Source organism: Rousettus aegyptiacus, unplaced genomic scaffold, assembly GCF_014176215.1.
Source record: "Rousettus aegyptiacus isolate mRouAeg1 unplaced genomic scaffold, mRouAeg1.p scaffold_m13_p_7, whole genome shotgun sequence".
Lineage (NCBI taxonomy): Eukaryota > Metazoa > Chordata > Mammalia > Chiroptera > Pteropodidae > Rousettus > Rousettus aegyptiacus.
Genome location: NW_023416310.1, coordinates 15,315,314 through 15,333,628, shown reverse-complemented (window position 1 = coordinate 15,333,628; position 18,315 = coordinate 15,315,314). Strand labels below are relative to the sequence as shown.

Genomic DNA, 18,315 nt, shown 5'->3' with positions numbered 1-18,315 from the left:
CCTCCCTCCACAGCAATATGCCATGATCACATCAGGAAATCTTAGGCAGAACTTATTGTTTAGTCTCAAAATTTGTTTCCTCTCCCCTAAAGAAAATAAACAGCTCTAGGTTGTCTCCACTGTGTTACTATTCGCCTCATTACTAAAGAGCACAAAACACATTATATATTGTTACCTTAATTGTTACACGATGCAGAATTGTTTAAAAAATAAACTGCATGTAAAATGTCTTTAGAAGAGCATTTGATAAAACATATCCCTGTGGCGTTTTCGGAGCCGCATCATTTCCACACCCACAGAATAGCAGGGTATGGTTTACCAACACTAAAGAAACCACGGGGCTCTTCTAATTTAGCTTAAACAAGGATTCACAGTCATTTCTACACTTGATCTTAGCCAAAAGGCTGAAAAGCAATTCACGGTCATCTCTGTTCTGCAACCTAAACTCTTTCAGGAATGAAAGGAGGGAAATGGTAGGAAAAGGAGTGGGAGGAGCACAGCGTAACAGGAGAGGGGCCCGATGTAAGTTAGGCTGCTGGAAAATGTGGGCTCTTAAGATGTGCTGAAGTGTGACAACCATTTAAGCTGTTCTTGAATCCATAGTTGGGGTGCATTACTCTCACTGATGATGACCTACAATGTCTAAGGTACCCCTGGATACACTAAAAGCAAAACTTTCTGTTCTGAGTAATTTGCCTCACAGAAAACATCTCAATACAATGGGTACGGACTTCTCTGATCTTAGCCAGAGACTGGCAATTAGGGAAGTATGGCCCTAGCATGTCGGCATCGGTTATCTGCACCACAGACTTTGACAAGGACCTCTTCTAAAAGAGAGGAAGCCACTGCTCGTCCTGCCCGCCCGGGGGGGTGGGGGGGGGTGGCTGTGAGAGAAGCACACAATGGGCGAAGCGCCCGGCAGATAAGCAGACGGCAACTCCGGCTCGGTCAGGAGCTTCGACACCGGCCCTCGCGGCTGTGTGACTGCACCCCGTTTCCCTGCCTTCCTCTTCCACTACTATATAAGATTGTTTTTTAGGCTCATTATTGCTCCACACACTGCTAGGAAGGAAATATTTCTATGCAATAAAAATTCTTTTGGTGTTTTTTACTCCCTTCTCATCCATGCAAAACAGGAAAGCATGACACATTGCCTTTTATGGTTATAAAAGATCCAGACTAAGGTTCTTAATGTTCTTAGACAATTGTGCTCACAATATTACCACAACACTTTCCTAACTTAATGCTGTTTGAAGGGGAAAAGATGCCTTACATGCTTCAAGCTTAATATATCTCCAGGGAAGACATAGCCTGACAAATGTTTACTAAATTAGGTCACCAGTTAATCAAATAGAGAATTCAATGATGCAATGAAATTAATATGATTGTACAGGGCTACTTAAAATGAGAATGCCAAAGAAATTTTAAATGGCTTTACAATTTTATTTCTATTTGAACCATGCTCTGAACAACGTGTCCTATAGGGCACTGAAAAGTTAAAGGCATGAATTGGTCTCTCACAACATGGTTACTTGTTTTGTTCATTGTTACTCAACAACCATCACCATAAAAAGTGCTGGGGAAATGGTATCCACATATGCAAAAGAATGAAAGAATGAAAGTGGACCCTTATTTAACACCACTATAAAAATTAACCCAAAACGGATCAAGGACCTAAATGTAAGACCTAAAACAATACAACTCCTAGTAGAAAACACAGGCCAAAAGTTTCCCAAACTTAGATTTGGCAATGATTTTTTGGATATGATATCAAAAGCACAGGTAACAAAGCAGAAAACAGAAAAACTGGACTTCATGAAATTTTTAAAATTTTGTACATCAAAGATAATCTCTTCTTGGAAGAAGTCTGTATTCAGGTCCTCTACCCATTTTTTAATCCACTCGTTTGTTTTCTGCTGTTGAGTTGTATGAGTTTATCATATATGTGGGGTATTAACCCCTAATCAGACGTGTTGCTTCTCCCAAATGGCCGATAGATAAATGAAAAGATGCTCAACATCACTAGCTATTAGGGAAATGCAAATCAAAACCACAATAAGAGACCACCTTGCACCTGTTAGAATGGCTATTCTCAACAAGGCAAGTCATAACAGTGTGGGAGAGGTTGCAGAGAAAAATAAACCCTAATACACTGCTGGTGGGAGTGTAAATTAGTAAAGCTGCTATGGGAAACAGTATGACAAGTTACTCAAAAAATTAAAAACAGAAATGCTATGTGATCCAGCAATTCTGCTTTAGGGTATATACCCAGAAGAATTGAAAGCAGAGTCATGAAGAGATAATTGTACACCTACATTCATAGCAGCATTATTCATAATAGCTAAAATATGAAAGCAACCCAAGTGTCCACTGATGGATGAATGGATAAGCAAAATGTGGTACATACATACAATAGAATATTATTCAGCCTTTATAAAGGACAGAAGTTCTGCAATATGCTACAACATGAGTAAATCGTAAGTCCATTATGTTAAATGAAATAAGCTAAAAGACAAATATTATATGATTCCACTTATATGAGGTACTTAACAGTAGTCAAAATCATGAAGACAGGAAGTACAATCGTGGTTTCCAGGGGCTGGGACTAGGGGTGAATGGGAAGTTCTTCTTAAATGGTATAGGGTTTCAGTTTTACAAGATGAAAAGAGTTATGAAGATGGTAGTGGTGGTAGCTGCACAACACAACAATGTGAATATATTTAAAACACTGAATTGTATACTTTAAAATGGTTAAGATGGTGAATTTTATGTTATGTGTATTTTAACATAATAATAAAAAAAAAGCCATCAGCAGACAAATAGCTCATCTAGTACTGTCTCTCTTATTATTTCTGGAGACTTCTTTTCCCCTTAAGTTAGGAAAGGTAATCTATGGATTCTTCTGCCTCATTCAAGCAGTCTGCCCAATAGACATATCTACATTACTGGAGTCAAACCCTCTCTTTTTTCCTATCAATGCTCTAGTATTGCTTTCATTTAAGGATACACAAATTCTTAATTTTTTTTAAATGCTGTATGTGTATGGTACAGCTATGTTTTAAATGAGCATCATAGAATTTTAAGGCTGAACCTCAGAGATTGTCTAGTCTAATTCTGGAATTAGAGATAAAAAGGTTGAAACTCAGAGGGCACCCAAAGTTAACTACTTTGAAAAATCTAAACTAAAAATTTGAACTTAGAAAGTTATTAATTTTAGAGAAGGATTAGCTGAAGAACTTAAACGATCGGCTTCTGCAGTTTCTTTTTAAGAATTTACTATGCAAAATAAATGTACTAAATCTGTAGAAATATATCTACAGCATAAAGTTAACTATGAGTCTAGATTCATGATTGATTTTGAGGTAACATAAAAATGTTCTTATATTTATAAAATATTTTTTAAATTTGCAAAACAGTATAAAATAACTTTTACTGTTTATGCCACTATAAATAAAACATTAGGATAATTCTGCCTTCTTCAGAAAGGGTTCATTTGAGAAAAAAAGAGTGAAGAGTTTACTTTCTAATGTCTATTATACTGTTTCAATCAATAAAATGAAATCTACCCACTCTTAATTCGTATTAAAGATAATGTTACATTTATAGAGAATTATATTCCTTAATAAGAACTGTAAATCCAAAAATGTAATTAAACTCTCAACTTCTCATGTAAAGAATTACAAAGGAAAGATGCCTGACCAAAGGACCTAGAGTTCAAAGTTTTATTTGAAAACATAAACAATGGTCATATTTATCAGCAATAAAGTAATGTTTTTACTACATGAAATAAAGTTTAAATAAGTTAATAATACTATAATTCTACAATTAATCATAAAACTTGAGTAAGCTAGGTTTCCTAATGGAAGCAAAGAGCTTTTTTTTTTTTTTTCTAATTCTCACCTTAATTGTACAAGAAAAAGAAAATGAAAAAACTTTGGAGTCATCAAATTCTAAAGACTTTGGAGATCCGTGCAAGTTTTTTTCTTCAATGACACTGATACATATCCAGACACTAATATAATACCATGGAACCACCATGCAGATAAAGAAGCATATTAAATAGAAAAAAGTGCCTGAGTATTCCCCACCTGCTTAGACCCCATTACTGTCACCCCTCTCAATTATCTGCCATCTTGAAATTTCTGTTGTTGGAGTTTGGCACACTTGATGGTTTTTGAGAAAGGATTTTTATTGTGATGTTTTTCTTCTCTGCAATTTCTCTATATTAAACTTAGAAAGTAAATTGCTAAAGAAGTTGAGATCAATATTCTCCAATTTGAGTATATGTTAAATTGTATGTCAAAGTTGCCATAAAAATTGATGAAAAATGGTTCATGCTGCAATATGAATAAGTTTAAGATCTAAGTTGAGAACCACTTGTTTGATGAATAATTAAGAAATGAACAAATGAAGGAATGAAGGCAGAAAAAACAAGCTCGCCGTCATCCCTTTAACACTGTTTTCCTCTTAATCAGGGCTCAGCAGCATTAGACGCAGTTCACCAAGCTCTCTCCTGGAATATTTCCTCTTTTGGCTTCTGCACTGCTACTCTATCCTGGTTTTTCTACCATTTTACCAACCACTCTTGTCAGTCTTTACTGACTGCTTCTCCCATATCAGCAGTCTCCAACGTTTTTGGCACCAGGGACCAGTGCTCCTATGAGAATCTAATGCCTGAGGATCTGAGGTGGAGCTGAGACGGAGATGCTAGCGCTGCAAATACAGATGAAGCTTTGCTGGCTCGCCCGCCCTGCTCACCTACTGCTGTGCAGCCCAGTTCCTAACAGTCTATGGACCGGTCCATGGCCTGGGGATTGCAGATCCCTGCTCTAGATAACCTTTGAATATCCCTCAGGACTTGGGGCTCTTTTCTCTCTACAGTCTCCCCAGGTGAGCTCAAGCATTCCAATGGGTATAAGTAATGTCTTCATGCAAAACACTTCCTTACATATCCTGCCTACCGGACATCTCCACTTAGATGTCTAAGAGGCAGCTCCAAATTGCCATGTCCAAACTGGAATTCTTGATCAACACCTCAACCTGCTCACCCCACCCCAAACTTGTACCCCTCCCCAGCACCAATCCTCCCCTTCGAGGCAAAAAGCACAACCATCTACCTAGTTATTTGAGCAAGGAACCTAGTGGTCATCCTCGATTCTTCTCTGCATTTAATTTTCTTGACATAATAAAGAATTTCAGGAAAATTACATTTAACATCATCCTACCTTCCCAAGATACTGGCACTCAAGAGGACTAAAGAAAGAAAGTCCTATAACATGATATGGTGCCCTTGTTATATTTCCTGAGTATTTTCTTCGGGGCAGGGTTAAGGGAGTGGAAAGAGAGGTTAGGAAAAGAATTGAAGCAATATGATGAAATATGGTATTGCTGGACATTCTGGGTGCTCACAACAAACCATACTGAAGAATGGTGGTCTTCAATACCGAAGACACTTATCCTTAATAAAAACTTAATTATTCTCTAAAATAACATTTATTTAGGTTTAAATTACCTCAAAAGGATAATCTCTATTCTTAGAATGTAAGTTCCAGAAACTTATGCAAAATTTTTTTGTGAGATAAACAGTTCTACCTCTTTTGAAGTCTGTAATCAAGGATAATTATACTATGAAATAAAAACCAAAAGTTACTACAATTTTAATAGCATATTATACATCCTATAAAAATATTTTAAATTCTTAAAATATATAGAACAAAGAAGCAAACTTCTCTTAAAACTTTAGTCCTTAAAGAGGAAAAACTTCACTTATATATGCTATAGGAAGATATTCAAATACAAGTTATACATTTTGTTGTCACAAGTATTTATGTACTTTTATAATTAACCAATCTCTCCAGTCTCATAAATTGTATTTAATTCTATTGTCAGTAAGTTGGCAACGCTCTGGGTAATTTTAGTAGTATCTCCAAAACCTAAAATCTGAAAGGTCTGGTCAATCTCTTAAAATGAAAGACCATACCATGTGAGAGAATGTAGATTTTCTAAGTCATTTACTCCCAGAGTCAATTTCCAAGTAATGAAAGAATATCTCAAGTTGATAAACACTGCTGATCACCTAAATTAGGTATTGATGATACAAAGGTGAATAAGGAACTTTGTTTTGAAGAGATCATGGTACAGAAAAACTTTCATGCAAATTAAGATAAAAAATTGAGATGATAAAACTCTCTACTAAAAATGTTAAGTGGTCATCTAAAATTTAAACGATCTCAAATCATATGTTAAATTACTGAAACAAGTTATCCCCACAAACATTTTAATCTAAAATTTTCCAAAACAAATGAAATTTTCTACCTAAAATTTCAAAAATTATATTAAACCTAATAACCTACAACATACAATTTATATGATATAAAATACAAAATGTATACAATAAATGATGAAACATACGTGAAACAATATGGAAGTAGAGAGTTCTAGTAGTAAAAATGATGATTCTATTATGATTACAAGAATGCTAAAGAACACTCAATTTGAGTTAGCTGACTATTGTAGTAACTTCTTTAAGAACAAGTAGCAAATGCTGCATACTGCATTTGAACAATTAGTTAAAACTATTTTCCATATCTGTTAAAAACTGTAGACTATGAAGACTTGTATGATAAGCAAATGTAGGTGATAGGGCAGGCACACAGTCTTTGTTTTTACGGTAGCTAGAATTTGAAATGGCAATAAGATAGTGCAATGTGCTTTCAAATTTAACCTTACTTTCATCCTTTCTTAACTAAGTACAAATTTTCCTTGCCCAGGAGGGAATGCCATTGTGTACTAGGGAGCCACTGTTTACTGCTGGGGTGGGGCTCCACCAGTAACTTGTTAGGAGCCTGAAGGCCAAGTTAATCTGCATTTTTTTTAAAAAGGCAGCCCTCTCAGCTTTTAAACAGAGGTGTGGTCAACCTAGAAAACTGTGTGTCCCAGCATACTCTCCTAAATTCAAAAAGTTACCGCTGTGATCCAGAAAAAGGCTTGCTTGTTAGAACCTGTATTAGCTGTATTAGGTGCACTTTGTATTAAAAATGGGAGCAGGCAAAGGCAACAGCTGGCTTCCTCACTTAGTAAGCATGGAAAATCTTTAGGTTCAATGCAGATGTGGTCCCAAGGATCCATGAACTGGGAACAATCTGTGGCTACCTTAGGCATGTGCGGGGGAACTCCTTCAAAAACTACCGTGGCTACCTTAGGCATGTGCGGGGGAACTCCTTCAAAAACTACCCTCTTTTTTCCTGGTCTGTATCAAACCTCCCATTCCCAAAAAATCTTGGCAGAAGCATGATCTCAAATATCTATTTAGTTAAACGTACACTAAAAGGATAAATTTGACTATTGTCAAGGAAAATTTATATCTCAAACAAGAACTTGAAAATCTAAATTTGTCCAAATCGATAAAGAGTCTCTGGGTGGTGAACAGATACAACCCTACCCCCCCCCCCCACACACACACATATACACATATCCTTATCTGACTGGGTGGCCATTCCCTCAGATAAGTACTCCCCACCCCCACCCTTCCCCAAGCCTTGGAGGGCAGTAAAGAAAAGAGGATGCAGAAGTCCACAGACAGGGAAATCAGCCTACTGAAGATTTACCAATAGCATAATGGTACTGTTTCTTAGGAAGAGTTAGGGAAGTAGAAATTCTGTTTAATTCAAAATTTCACACACACTTCTACAAAGGGCTAAATGTGGATTTTGCTTCATAAACATTGGTCCTTGCCCCCTGTCTCAGAATTAACACACTCTGTATCTGTTGAATGAAGAAATATAAGTATCAATGGCATCCAAATATGAGAATAGAGATTAGAAAGAACTCAGTATGGTTCCATGAGACATTAATCTGAACAACAATGACAAAAAGTTCTGAATTTGAGTTTCCACATAAATAAATAGAGAGGAGGATTTCAAAGCACAGCAGATTATCAAGTTGTTGTTTTTTGTTTTTTGATTTTGTTGAGTGCCAGGAAGAATCTCAAGGTCAAGCAGGCCTGACTATTTGGGAATATCACCCTATTGTAGACAGCATTTCTGCCCACTTTAAGCACCTCCCAAAGTTTGTAATTGGCTATCCATTTGGAAAATGCACTTGGCAATCCTAAATCTTAGGCAGGAACTGAGATGAAGCAGAGGCTAGAATCCTAGAATGTAAATCAGGGTCAGAGAAAAACTTTGTTGTCATGGCTCCTGTCACAAAAATAAAGTTGTGGCAACGAATGATTCTTATTTCTTTACATACCACTTCAAATAGATTTGAAAAGTTAAACTGACAAAATGCAGTCTGCTCTCTACAACATTCAAAATCTGGTCTCTGTCAACTTTACCAGTTTCAACTCCAATGGAAATACCGCATATGCAATTTTTTAGGTGAAATAATCCAAGATTATGTTCTTTGAATGCATTTGTGATTGTGGGGCGGGGGAATTGAACCCTAAGTGAAATAATGGACAAGTAAAGTAAAGGGCCATCACTACTGGAGTAAAGCTGGGGTCCTCAGACTCACTACGACAAAGGGAGGACGGCTGACGCGGAGAGTCAGCTCCGCGCCGAGAAGGCGAGGACAGAGCACAGCAGAACACCACCATCGAATTTAAGTAACGTGTTGGGTTGACAGTGACCAAAACCGAACACTGTAAATTACTGCATTCATGAACGACTTTTCAACATGTTTCTTTTTCTACAAATTTTCTTTATTGTTAAAGGAATAAGGCAAGAAAGTCTATGATTTTACCAAAGGAAATTAACCCAGACTGTTTCTCCCCTCAAACTGCTGCAATAGATATGAGAAAATACATCTTAACTACTTTTCAGGAATTTAATCATTATGTAAATTGGTATGCAGAGACTGAGAATTAAATTTAACAGGCTTGCATTATAGAAACAAAAATAGGAGGGAAAATTCAGTGGTTTTCAACTTGGGGAGATTTTGCCCTCCGGGGGACATTTCACAATGTCTAGAGATATTTTTGGTTGTCACAACTGGGGGCAGGCGGGAGTTCTACACCTAGTGAGTAGAGACCAGGGATACTATTAAACATCCTACAATACACAGAACAGCCCCTTACAAAAAAAAAAAAAAAAGAATTATCTGGCCAAAAATGTCAGTAGTGCTGGGTTGAAAAGTCCTGAATGGTAATCTGTCACAGATAAACTCGTATCTATGCTTTACCTAATGTCCGCAATCCCAACTCCTAATAGTCCCAGCAATTTGCTTCCAAGTGAAACCAAGCCTTCGAGCACCAATCATAAAAATTAGAGGAACTGTAAACTGATACAATCTTCTGAAGGAAAAAAAAACATATATATATTATTTTATATTTCTACATGTTCGTGTGTATACAATATAAGATATGTGTGTGTACACATATTCTTTGATGTACCAATATTGCTTCTAAGGTTTTACCCTAAATTAGTAATTAGATATATACATGTGTGTTCAGATATTTCTACCGAAGCACTAAGAATCCTTTCCCTGTACCTGAAAAAAAAAAAAAAAAATTAAAGCAATCTTAATATCTAGCACTAGGACATTAGTTAAATTATGGCACATTCACTTAATGGAATCCTAAATCCTACACAATCTTTTCTTTTTTTTAAGGATGAGGCTGGTCCACAATATGTGGTTAATGGGAAGACACCAATTAAGAAAATTATCAAGAGTCTGAATTAAAAGATTTCATATTATTAATAATGGTCACTTCTAGGGGGTGGGATTTCAGGGATCTTCCCCTTTATTTTACATACATTTATACTCTTTGCATCTTTTCATAATGAGTATTTATAATAAAAATAAACAGATTTTTATTTTTAAAAAGAAAAATTATAATAGTGTGAAACCTTGGAAATCCTCCAGAACATTCCCAGACTCAAAAGATGAGAAGGTGGAGGATTAGAGAATTTAAGTCCCACCTGCTAAGGGGCAGAGCCAGGTCTGTAGCAGACAATTCCATCACAGAGTCAAAGACGAGGAAAGAGAAGACGGCATTGAAAACTGAACATGAACTAAAGTATTTATAAATAATATTATATGATGTATGGGATTTGCTTCAAAATATTTCAGTTGGGGGATAGGAAAGGAGGTGGTAGAGTTAAAACAGATTTGCCCATGTTTATAATTATTGAAACTAAGTAATGATTTAAATGCAGGTACAACATACTAGTCTCTCTACCTTTGTAAACGTTCAAAATTTTTCACGACAAAAGTTTCTTAAACATGTTAAGTATATATTTCCTCACTCTGTACCATGAAAATGCCTAGAAACTAAGTATAATCAATCCAGTAGCAATGAGCACCCCAAGAGCCTAGACTGTGATAGTGAAATATTTCCCATTAAAAGAAACTAGCATGTCTTAGAAAATGGTTGGCTTCAGATTTGGGTCAGGAAATACACAATATGAGTTTCAAACACCTTGTCATACCAGATAGCAAAGATTAATAGAGTTGTCAAAAGGACTCAGGAACCAATATGAAAAGGTTACACTGGCCAAAGATGGGATGGTTTAAATTTGGCCGGCCAAATATATTTAAAGTTATGAGTTCAAAATTAATTTGAATATATAAACAATTAATTAGTCAACTTCTAAGGATAACTGACTTTTATCCTGCAAGTAATAAGAAAGAATCAAACATTTACCCTGCGTTTCCAATATGAATGGAACTATTGGATAATCAAATAGTAGATGAGAGGAAGCATCTCCTTATAAAATTATTCTAGCTAATTAACAGAAAGAGAATGATAAAATTATAGTATCACCATTTTGCAACCTCCAATGAATTAATGGATCTAAGCATTAAACATCAATGGCTCCTAACATTACAAAAAAAGACAGACACCCCAACATTTATACACTTTGTGATAAAAGCACCACCACCCATAGTCTTGCCAAAGGAACTAACCTAGAATTGATAAAGCCTATTGATTCGGCTACCTGTTTGCAGGAAAAACATAGTAACATGCTGAACTGCACGAGTCTGCAATCAGCAAAATTTGGACCGTGGGAAACTCTACAAGTAAATGACTTGGGATCTTTAATGAACAATTTTAAGGAAAATAGGAAAGTAAAGGAAGAATCTGTAGCTGAAAAGAGACTTAAAAAGACATGTCAAATTTAAAACAATAGCTAAGACTCGACTATAGTTAAAGCACTTGGGTGATGAAACCATAAAGGGCCTCAAGGTTTTCTTTCTAAAACTCAGGGTAGTGATTACTTTTAGAGGGAGGAAGTGGTTACTTCTTGGGATAGGGTACATGGATTCAAGGGAGAATTCTCTACCAAGGTGACATTTGAAACAGATATTACTATTTTCATTTCATAATTAAAAAAACTGAGGCTCAGAACTTTTAATTTGCCAAGGTTACACAGCAAGTGGTGGGCATGTAGTTTTAATTCAAACATAGGTGCTCTGACTACAAGTTTGAGCTCTTGCCCAGGGCTTGACTGTGACTTAACATCTTTTTTGAAGGTGTAAATTATAAACACCAAAGTACACAAATCTTGAGTGTAACTTAACTTGAGAGTAAAGTTCAGTGAACTTTACATAAGAAACATTGATTGTTTTGTTCTGATAACTGTAAATGCTCTTATAAAGAGAGGAATGTATAATCTCTTTAAGAAAATATCTTTTTCAGTACAAAGCCAAGCTGCTGACAATTTCAGATTGATAAGACAGGTACTTCAGAGACTACAATAATAAGTGAATTTTTCCTGGAACTGCGGATAGGACAGGTTGATGCTTACTATATGACAGAATGTTTTAGTTTTCTTTTTTACTGATCAAAACAAACACTCTCCTGCGTATTTCTAAAGAGAACCAAGGTATGGTTACTGCAGGTGAGAGATAACAAAATAGCTTCCCTCCACGGAAAGAGAGACATGTATAGGGCATTTGAATAGGAGCTCTAATAGATTAAACAAATAACTTGTCAGGTTAGCTAACAAAGGGGAAAGATTCCATAGCACCAGGAGCAGGCAGCAGACACTAAAATAACTTGTGTAAATTAAAAGATTTTCTTAAAAATAAAACTAATTTGATTATAATTAGGTTTAAGGAAGCTCTTTGAAACTGTGCCTTAAAGTAAATCTAACTCTTTACTTCACATGATAAAGTTAATTTGTACATCAGGACCTACAAGATGGAGGCCGCCCCATGGCCGAGCCCATGCCACAAATCTAAACCAAAGTCGGCCTACAGCAATCACAATCCTCCAACTCAGCTTTAGCTAGCTACCTTACCCTATAAAATAGGGCCTATTAGCCTTATAAGGAAATCCCCAACAGGATAAACAATCACGCCCCATCTCTACTTGCCTTTTCTAACATTCTATAAAACTTCCTCTTGCCCAATATCCCTCAGGAAGAATGTTCCACTGTCTTTGAGGACATCAAACTCCATGCTAGTTTGTTGCAGTTCTATAATTTTATGAAATATTTAGGCCTGGATATGTTGTGTAAATCATAGTAATTAGTCAATATTTGTCTTATTATTTCAAGAATTTTTATATCATAGTAATAGGAATAATAATAGACAACATGTATAGAGTGCTCTGTGGCAGTCACTGAACTAACCAGTTAAATGTATTAATGCATTTAATCTTCACAATCACCCTCATAAGTAGGTAGTTATGTCCTCAGTTTTTTTCAGATGAAGAAACCAAAGTAAGCAGTAGAGCAGGAATACTGACATTTTCGTGTGTTTGCATTTATCCGCAGCTTTGCAGTTACTTGGCGGTTAATCTTCCTGCTCTAAATCAGCAGCACAACTCCCATGGTAGTGGAATTTAGGAGAAACCCAGAGCTCTCTACAGGGAATATCTACCTAAATCAGTTACATTCCAAGGAAAGGAAGATTAGAAGTAGATTTGTCCTATAAACTTAACTTGCTGTAACTCTTTGACCCATTATATTCCAAACACATGGAGTATTCCAAATGTGTATCCTGGAAATACATCAGACAGGATTCAGCCTGTAAATTATAGGTTTCTCTAGTATAGTGGCTGTCACATAACAGGTACTCAATATTTATCGAATGAAAGTAAAAATGAACACATAAGATATAACTCATCACACAACATTCAGATATAATGTATAATCTAACACCAAAAATAAATAAATAAACTAGATAATCTCTAGTGGCCCCTTGCTTTTTAAGTAGTAGCAAAAAGGCTGAACTAAAGAAAGGAATAAAAAGAGGAACCCCTGGGGGAAGACTGGAGGGGTGGGGGAAACAAATGCAGGAAGTACAGAGAACCAATAAGGAGGATAACAGGTGCCGATGGAAATTTTCTCCCTAATGTATGAATTTACATGGATATTTGTCTTTATTTTCAGTTTACTAGGAGTCTCTATTACCCTGAAAGGTGAAAATGTAATTACTACCTACTCCTTCACCACTCTCATACACGGACATATATACACTTCATTAAAAATATCCTTTGAAATAAAAGTGAAAAAAAAAAAATCAGAGCAGAATTTTTCAAATTCACGCATCCTTTTTTTTTCTTTTTTCGGTTTTATCAACCCACTTTTTTGGGTTGCTATTCACTAAAAACTATAAGATGTGTCAGTGTTGGGGCCATATGTTGAAAGTCAACGGGATTCTTTTTCTTCTAGCATTCTATCTTTTATTGGCAGGTTTTCTTAGATCTGTCATCTGGAAGAGCTCATTCTGCACAGTTGATGATTTTCCATAGGTTATGTTTTCAGGCTGAATCATAATCTTTTGTAGCCATAATCTGCTGAAGTTCTCATCACATTCATACAATGTTTGAAACATTTTGTTTTGTTTTACAGTGTAATGAGCTTTTCCCCATCTTCAAATTAAACCAATATCAAAATGTCTCGGAAGAATTAATTATGAGGTAGGAGATAATTAAATTTTAGAACTTAAAACCCTAGAACTACCACAGAGTTGTAAACTTAGTATTTTATGTATCCTTAATAAAGGTTGTCTGCCATCAGTGAAGCAAGTTCACAAATGTTACCTTGCGTGACTTGATTCTGATTTACAGTTAAGATTGTTAGAACTTGTATGCTGTACCCTTGCTACACACGTACATTGTAAATATTGCATAAGAAGACTGGAATGCAATAGCCATAAAAATAATTGCAGGCTATTACATAATCAGAAATCTGTTTCTATTCCTTAATAGGCTAGTCTCATTATATCAAGTAAAATATATGTACCGAATAAAAATAGAATGAGTTCTAGAATTATAATTCCTTTATGTTTTCTTTAGATTTAAGATTTTAATTGCTATAATTGTAGATCATGTTTCTTTTTTTAAAAAAATCAGTAGAAAAAGTAGAGTATGCTTGAATAATGTAAGAACTCATCTACATTATCATTAAATCATTTTATATATACTATATACACATACATACATATTTTTTTTTATAAAAGCAAGTTCATCCTGAGTACATACTGTGTTCAGGGCACTCCTAGAATGCAGAGAAATACCAAGGTGAATTAGACTATATCTTCCACAAGGAACTTTTGGAAACTCATAAACATCGGTCCTTCCTTCCTATTTGTATTGCTACCAGTGCATCACTTCACTTCTAGATTGTTCAAGGAAACAATCCTTGATAGTGTGCTAATGATGTAAATAAACCACAGTCTCCTTTAACCTGTGCTCCTTGCCTCCATGTACCATCCCCAGTGAAATTTTAAGGCACCACTTGGCTTGTGCCTTGCCTTTGTTTTAAAACCTTAAATGACTTTTTAGTGTCTGCGAAATGAAGTTCAAACCCTTTAATCTGGCATTCCACACTCAATCACCTTGTTCTTGCTTGAAAGGAATTCAAACTTGTCTACCTCTAGGCCTTTGCTCGAATGTTCACTCTTCCTGGAGGTGACAGTGGTATAAAGCCACATCTGATGGGTAGGATTTCAACAGATAGAAACTATTATGTAAAGTAGTCCTGATGGAGGGAGGCACAAAACCAAGAAAGAGTATGAAATGTTGAGGCTAATTTTTCAGTATGGGTGGAATGTAACGTTGTTGTAAGTAGAAGGATACAGGGATAATCTAATGCTGGTAACCTTTTAGATCCTAGTATTTATCTGCCTTTCTCTCTCTCTCTACCTATTTACCCACATACCACCTGTGGTGGTTTTAAAACATGCCCATAAATTCTTTGATACTCCTGCCTTCAAGAGGTAGAGCCTAATTATCTTTCCCTTAAGTGTGGTCTGGATTTAACCTCTTCTAATGAAGTGAATAAGAGGAAATGACAGTGTGCGACTTCAGACACTAGGTCATAAAATGCACTGAAGCTTCCTCCTTACTCTCCCGGATTGCCTGCTGTGCGGGAAGTCATGTGCCACACTGTGGGGACACTCACTCAAGCGGCCTATAGAGAGGCCCAAGCGAAGAGGAATTAGCTCTCCTGCCGACAGCCATGTGAGTAAGCCATCTTGGAAATAGACCCTCCAGCCCCAGTTAAACCTTCGGATGACTACATGCCCCTGCCAATATACTGAGAGCAACTACACGAGAAACTCTGAGCTGGAACCTCCCAGCTAAGTCACTCCCAAATTCCTATCCAGACAAATCACGACATAACGAATATCTATTATCTTAAGCCACAAAATTTTGGAGTAATTACGCAGTAGTAGATAACTACTATACTGCCTCTGATAAATGTCTACCAAGAAAAATGTCAATAGCATCGGATATAAATATAAATATTCATGACAATATTCCCAAACAGTATTAAAGACTAGTCTTTTAACTTATGATATCATTGATATGATTAAAAAGCACAGTGATCACATTTTTCGTGTTTTCCATCATATATCCATCCTCAGCATCAAGTACAGTGCCTGACAAACAGTAAGAAATCAATAAATATTTGTTGAATGAATGAATGGACACCTTTTCAGGAAGGCTCTGAAGGAGATTGTCTTATAATATTATAGGTCTCACAGCCTTGGGTTTCTTAGCAAATGATGAGACTAGACAGAGTAACTGGAGAGAAAATATAATTCCTTAAAACTCACTACATACAATATACTGTTTTATTTTTTTTAATTTACCTTTTATGAAAAATACAAATACAGAAGCCTATACAAAAATGTCCATAGCTTAGTGACTTACTAAAAGACAAACCCTTTTGAACCACCCAGGGCAAGAAATAGAACATTGCCAGCTACCTGAGAAGCCCCTCCAAACTGGGGTGTAGTTTTCTTTCCAACATCTACATCCTGCATCTAAGCAAGGAAAGAATCAGCCTCGTTAGGCTTAGAAAATAGAGAGGAGCTTAAAGGAGAATCCGATCCAAAGCGTCACTCGGGCCTTGGCCAGGGTCCCAAGAGCAGAGTTCCTCTGGCACTAAGAACTGGCTGCCAGCTGCTAGTGACCGGATGAGAAGCACGAGCAGGACGGGACCGTGAACGGGAAGGCTCTCGGTGTGAGCCTACTGTCTTTTTTCTTATCTTTAATACATGGCATAAAAGAGGCATGGATGGAATTCTTGAGTGAAATGCGATGGCGGTGGCAGGTTGAGACAGCGCACTTGTAGACGAGATGGCACTCTTGCTTCGCACATTTTAATTTAGGGTGCTTTACGTTACACTACCCACTGAAGTTAAACTGCCTTGAGTCATTATGTTAACCTTTAATACAGAAACTTCTGATAGTGTGCTATAGAGGTTAAATAAATTAAGGTGAACTTTTTGCTATGTACCATCAAGTACAAATTTTGGTTTGCCTGGGTGTCGTAGCACAAAACTTCAGCTTTATTCATGTTACTTCTCAACAAATGCGTTTATAGCAATTTGTTAAAATCGAGTAACTATAAACTGAACATTAGAGTATTATAATCATTCAAAAGGATAATTCCGAAAAACAGAATAGCCTCATGTTGATTCCGAGTTTTTGCAACATCAGTTAGCAACAGAAAAGGCTGAATCATTCTCAAATTATTATGAGAACTTGCTTAACTTTATTAAGGGTGGAAAAGAGACCTTACACAGCCTTAACGGGGCTCATAAGTCTTGCTCTTTAATGACATAATTGTGCAGAGGTGCTACTGAAGTCTCCTGGACAGACTACAGTATTTCACATGAAACAGGTTGGATTACAACACCGTCTACAAGGCAGCCTGCATGTGACCACAGGACATGCAAAACTGAAGCAGGTTCCATTCACTGCCAAGTGACTTTGCTGAAGTCACTTTTTAGAAAGGGGTGGAGGTGGAATGTGTTAACAGGACTACTATGTGAACCCACCAAAAAATTCCTGTCAGAAAAGAAGTCATAGTTCCATTATGTCAGAAGCTAGAAAGAACTATGCTGGACAACAGATGAGTAAGAATAAATTCCACCCCTCTAGGAAGAGAAAAGGGGCTGCTCTACACCTAGCTCCCATGTCAATCTCTTGTGCTGGAAAGAGCAGAGGCTTTTGGATTAAGATCGCCCTGGGTAACCCATCTAACTTCTCTCAGCTTATGTTTCCTCATCTTTAAAAAAAATGGAGACAATAATGCCTTCCTGAATGAGTCAAGAATTTTCTGATTATACATGACAGAAACCTAGCTCGTACTCACTTAAGCAAAAAAAGATTATCGATTGGGAAACTATGGGAGAGAGTCAAAGGCTCCAAAGGACAGCTGGTTATAGGAGCTAAAGCTGCTCCAGCTTGAAGGACTAAAAGCAAAAACCTCACCACTGACGGTACTTTTTCTCTCTAAATCTCTGTCTCTCATCTTTACTTCTTTTTCCATGTTGGCTTTCTTCACTCCCACAGTATAGAGCTGCGCTGTCCAATATGTTAGTCATTAGCCAAATGTAGCTATTGAGCACTTGGAATATGACTAGTCTGTACTGAGAGGTGGTAAGGAGTAAAATACACTCAAAATTTCAAAAACTTAGTACAAAATATATACATAAAATATCTCATTAATAATTCTAATTTTGATTATATATTGAAGTAATATTTTGAATATAAGGTGTTAAAACATTATTAAAACTAATTTCATTTGTTTCTTCTTAGATTTTTTAATGTGGCTACTAGAAATTACATATGTGGCTCACATTATATTTCTACTGGGCTGTGCTGATCTAGAGGCTTTTCTCACAGTGTGAGGAACATGGCTGCCTACAGTCCTGGACTCAACAAATGCCAGCTTATAAACACCACAGCCAAGAAAAAGTTTTTCTCTTCCTACTTCAATTTTCAAATGTTCTAGGCAAGGCTCTCTGACTGGGCAAGCTTGGATGATGTCTCCAGTCCTTGAACTAATCCCTTGTAGGCAGAAGAATGTAATAGGCATTAGAAGAACTGTAATGTACAGCTTTACC

At 36.4% G+C, this 18,315-nt stretch overlaps 1 protein-coding gene and 1 long non-coding RNA gene across 2 annotated transcripts in view; both read right to left on the bottom strand.

Moving 5' to 3' along the window:
- BABAM2 (BRISC and BRCA1 A complex member 2) overlaps nt 1-18,315 on the bottom strand; it is a 342,513-nt gene that overhangs the window by 201,992 nt on the left and 122,206 nt on the right. The window lies entirely within an intron of this gene.
- Nucleotides 328-17,957, bottom strand: LOC118605033. Its single transcript, XR_004951867.1, has 2 exons — nt 7,198-17,957; nt 328-7,152 (listed from the first exon to the last, which is right to left on the bottom strand). It is a non-coding gene; the product is annotated as an uncharacterized LOC118605033 (long non-coding RNA).